This window comes from Micromys minutus, assembly GCF_963924665.1.
Source record: "Micromys minutus genome assembly, chromosome: 19".
In the NCBI taxonomy this organism is placed as follows: domain Eukaryota; kingdom Metazoa; phylum Chordata; class Mammalia; order Rodentia; family Muridae; genus Micromys; species Micromys minutus.
Genome location: NC_137954.1, coordinates 41,891,678 through 41,897,042, shown reverse-complemented (window position 1 = coordinate 41,897,042; position 5,365 = coordinate 41,891,678). Strand labels below are relative to the sequence as shown.

General features: G+C 41.5%; 1 pseudogene across 1 annotated transcript; it reads left to right on the top strand.

Annotated features, from left to right (window-relative positions):
* Nucleotides 1-4,566: 4,566 nt before the first annotated feature.
* LOC308432933 (small ribosomal subunit protein uS17-like) lies at nucleotides 4,567-5,038 on the top strand (annotated as a pseudogene). The gene has a single exon. The product of its transcript is annotated as a small ribosomal subunit protein uS17-like (transcript).
* The last annotated feature ends 327 nt before the right edge of the window (nucleotides 5,039-5,365 follow it).

Genomic DNA, 5,365 nt, shown 5'->3' with positions numbered 1-5,365 from the left:
ACAACTTTTAAATGGGACAAATAAGGTCATAAAGATGCTTAGACTCTAACAGGATTGTAAATGTGATGACAGCCATTATGAGCACAGCCATCTCAGGACTGGGAAATGGGCATTGTGGCTTTGGTTTTGTTTTTGCTTTTTGTTTTTGTTTTTGTTCTTTTTTAAGAAAAAAAAACAGGTTTTATTTATTTTTTAACTTTATTTTATTGGATATTATATTTATTTACATTTCAAATGTTATCCCCTTTCCCTGTTTCCCCTCTAGAAATCCCCTATCTATTCCCCCTCCCCTGCTTCTATGAGGGTTCTCCCCCACATACCCACCCACTACCACCTCACCACCTTGGCAGCCCCCTACATGGGGGCATTGAGCTTTCACAGAACCAAGGGCCTCTCCTCCCATTGATGTCTGACAATGCCATCCTCTGCTACATATACAGCTGGAGCCATGGGTCCCTCCACGTGTACTCTTTGGTTGGTAGTTACAGTTTAATCCCACTTCATATATGAATATCAAGAGCACCAAATAAAAGGAGAGAGAGAAATCTCAATTTGACATTTTAAATATCTACAGCCACTATGGAAAGCAGTGTAGACACTGCTCAAACAACTGAAAATAAAACTACCATATGACACCCCAGTATCACTTCCTGGGTATATCTCAAGGACTCTTAAGTCAAGATGCTACAAAAATACTTGTACATCCATATTTATAGCAACAATAGTCATAATTACCAGGAGACAGAACCAGCCTAAATGTCCAATAGCAGGAAAATGGGTAAAGAAAGTACACAGTTAAATTTTGTGTGGCCAAATCCAAGCACTATAGCTGATCCCAAGAAGTACTTACTGGCAGGAACCAGATAAAAGTACCTCCTCAGGGACTATGTTAGAGCCACATAGATACAGCTGAGCATGCTTGCAGCTAACCATCAGACTGAACTCAGGGACCTCAGTGAGGGTGCTAAAGAAAGGACTGAAGGAGCTGAAAGGGGTTGCTACCTCATGGGAAGAACAACATTATCAACCAACCAAACCCTCCAAAACTCCCATGGACTAAAACACTAACCTTTGTGCACACATTGTGAGACCTACTGATCTAGTTGCATATGTAGCTCAAGATAACAGTGTCTGGCATCAATGTGAGAGAGGTTTTGGTCTAGGGTGAGCAGGTTTTCCCAATGTAGGGGAAAGTCAAGGCAATGGGGTGGAAAGGGTGATTAGGAGGGAGTGCACCTTAGTGAAGGCAAATGGGGGAAGGGATTGGAGTGGGGATGGGGGAAAGGATAACATCTCAAATGTAAATATAGAGTATCTGATAAATAACTGTGTGGCTATAAAGAAAAATTAAGTCATGACATTTGCAAGAAAATGGAAGTAACTACAGATCACTCATTACATTAAGCAAAAGATGCCACACCCAAAAGACAAACACTATGTTTCCTCTCATCCGGAACTTAGATTTTTCAGTTATATACATATAAATACATGTATGTATTCATATAGTGTGTGTGTATGTGTGTGTGAGTGTGTGTGTTTATAAGTCACGAAAATAGAAACAGGGTCCTAAGAGTGAGAGGAAGAGATCGTGGGCAGGTGGGAGATCGGGAGGTGGTGTATATACATATATAGAAGGTAGAATAGGGGGCTACATTAGAGAAGAAAGGGAACCAGCCAGGGGGAGGGCAGTAGGAGGGCAGATGATAATGGTGCATGTGTTTTAAGATGTGTTGATCCAATCCATTGCATTGCATACTAAGCTAAATATTTAGAAAAACATTCCATATGACAAGTAATGGTTGGCGAGGAGGATAGTCATGCCCAGTGTCCCTGCTTTCTCCAGTAAGCTCTGAAGTACACACAGGTATGTCTGTGAGAGCCTCGTGAGGCATGGAGCTAGCCCGGCAAGTACTCAAGAGAGGGAATCGACACACTGCTAATGGAAATGAGAACTAGTACCACCAGCATGGAAATCTTCATGGAGCTTCCTCACCACTAACAAATAAGACTCCCGTATAACCCGGGGACATGATGCCTAGATGTATTACCTGAAGGAGACGGGTGCTCGTACAACAGAGCTGCCTGCACAGCCCTGAGTCCACTGCTAAACGTTGCACTGCAGCTAAGATTGAAACCAGCCTAACCTGCATGTCTGACATACATGAATGGTTAAAGGATGTGGCATACGTACGTACTGGAGTTTTATTCCGCTATAAAGAGTGAAACGTCATTTTCCTGGAAGTGATTGAAATAGAAATTATTGTGCTAAGCACAATAAGCCAGAATGATAAATAGACTTATGATTTTTTTTCTCTAAACTTTATTTTTAAATGTTTTTTAAATGTTTTTTAAATGTTTTAACTTCTCTTGTAACCCACCACCCACCAGAAGTAGTGGAAAAGAAAGGATACAGGGGAAGTAGATCTGTTTAGAAAGGGCTTTTAGAGCAACTTCCATCTGCATTGTCTGAAAAGCAGCCGTTCAGATTATAGGTCAGCAGGCAGTGGCAGCTCAGTCCATTTGTGAACACTTTATGGATACACCAGCAGTCTAGTTTGATAGAGTCAGGTTAGCAACAATGGTGACCTGACCTAGCAGAGACAGCCAGGCCTCAACTTCAGCTCCAGTCAGCAGGAGGGACCATGGGCCATGTCTCTCTCAGGATGAGAGAGCAAAGAGGGGAGACCCACAAGCATTACACAGCTAACAGTACCAGCGAGCCAGGCTCTGTCTCCATTCATGGATTCCCATTTATACCCTCCAAACATGGTATGTCCTCCACAGGCCTTGCCTCAGCATGAGTCTTGTCTCATCATGTGTATCCAATCAGCCTGAGTCCCCAGAAGTGTCAACAAACTGCAGCACACCACCAGAAGTATGTTGGTGCATTTCTCTGTATGGAGTCCTGACAAATGCCACTCAACTACACAGTGTAAGGTGGACCAATACATGTCTGTCGTTAGCAAGGAATCTTTCATCTCATGTCCTTTCACATGCTTGCTTTAACACAACATCCTCTCTCCTATGTCTACTTCAATGAAATGTTTCTTCACAAGTCGGCCTTAGCCTTTCACACCTGTGTTCATTCACTTAATGAAATGTTCCTTCACATGTTTGCCCCAGCAAAACACCACCTAACTGACTTTCCAAAAAAGACCCTTAAGTTTCCACTTCAAAGAATGATATGTTTTTTCTCATATGTAGAATCTAAATATATATAAATATGGAAAACACTTAGGTGGTATATGCTTGATATCTATTAACATATATAAAATTAATCCCAAACATAGTATGAGAGCATACAGTATCAGTCATCCCTCAGTTTCCTGGGGACAGGCTCCGGTACTCCTGATGATACCAAAATCTGCCAATGCTAGAGTTCATATAAATAGGACAGTATTTTCATATAGCCTATACATAATTCATATAAGTTATATGTTGCCTCTTGTCTTTTAAAATCACCTCTAGACGAGGTGATTTGGAAATAGTAACAAAAAAAGACTGTAAGTGTTCCATAGGGATACACCCATCATGGGTGTATACATAGTATACAGAAAAGACCTAATATTCCAAATGCCGGAGAGCCTGAGGAGGAAATGGCAGGAGCCTACCTACACATCACTTCACTCAAATTCACTTGGCAGAGTGTTCGGGTTTTGCATTGTGGAACTCTTCAGAATTTTTTTCAAAAATATCTTCAACTCAAGGTTGGTAGAAACCACAGAGGCAAGAAGCCAACTTATTACTGTTTCTCCAAGTCAGGAGTCCAGATGCAGCTGGACCCTCTGACTCTGTAGCTCCCAAGGCTCCAGTCAAAGGATCCGCTGAGTCTGCCATCATGATGGAATGGGGAGCACCTGCCATCATCTGTAGCAATGATGGAATGGGGAACAGTCCTATGCTCTCTCTGCCGAGTGCTGGCTGCATCTAGTCCTTCCCAGGCTTGTGATAGAGGGTCAGTTCCCCACTGTTGGCCACATTCTACCGTCATGACCATAGAGTAGCCGAAAGCCAGCATCTTCCTTTATCACTATAACAGTGAGGAGAGCCAAAATTCTCACAAAATGTAGATATCACAGATGTTTACAACAAAGACATGTCTTGGCTCTGGCCTAATCTCATGCCCAGAAATAAAAAAAAAAAAAAAAAGACAACAACAACAGTGAATCCATGATGACAAGTGCTCTAAACTGCTAAGCCATTGCATTAGCCCCATAAAAAAATCGTTTTTATGTAGGCAAAGAAAGGAATGCTGTATCACTATGGCAGCCAGAAATTTAATTTGGTTATCCACAGCTTTTCCAAGGCTATATTCATATGATAAGATATAGATATATAAAGATATATAGATATAATCTTAAGATCTCTATTTATTGCATCATTTAAACCAAATATGCATTTATTTGGGACTTTATGGGATATATTTGTATAAGTTGCAGACACTGCAGTACATTGAGGTTGTTGCCAATCATCCCGGTATAAGAATGATGTTCAGGTCAGACCTTGCGCAGTGACTAAGGAAGCCAGGAGTGTGCCTGTCTCTCCTTTTCTCAGGCTGCCGGGAAGATGGCGGACATTCAGACAGAGCGTGCTTACCAAAAGCAGCCTACAATCTTTCAAAACAAGACGTGTGTCTTGCTAGGAGAAACCGGCAAGAAAAAAAACTTCCTCGGTACTACAAAAACATCGGTCTAGGCTTCAAGACGCCCAAGGAGGCCATTAGGGGCACCTACATAGACAAGAAATGCCCCTTCACCGGTAATGTCTCCATCAGAGGGCGCATCCTGTCTGCTGTAGATGAAGATGCAAAGGACCATTGTCATCTGCTGGGACTGTCCAAAATTACATCCCGAAATACAACAAACTTGAGAAGCATCACAAGAACATGTCTGTACACCTGTCCCCCTGTCTCAGAAATCTCCAGATCGGCGACATTGTCACTGTTGGAGAGTGCAGGCCCCTGAGTAAGACTGTTTGATTTAATGTGCTCAAGGTCACCAAGGCTGCTGGCACCAAGAAGCAGCTTCAGAAGTTCTAAGGGGACTCGGACCAATGCCCTAGAACAAATAGTTATTTTCCAACTTACAAAAAAAAAAAAAAATTATGTTCAGAAATTTATCGTTGTAGTGATATTCCCAGCACTTGGGAAGCTGAGGAAAGAAAAAAGAGAATCACTAAGAGTTTGAGACCTTGTGGCAATCCTTGGTATTTAAAAATTATTATGTTTAATCTTTACACACCAAGAAAACTTCGACTATTTCTATGTTACATTCTGTTTTATATGCACTTTATGCTCATTATAACTAGTAAGTTTTCAATGCATACTATCAAACCTTTAAAAAAATCAAGTACTGACAAAAAACTA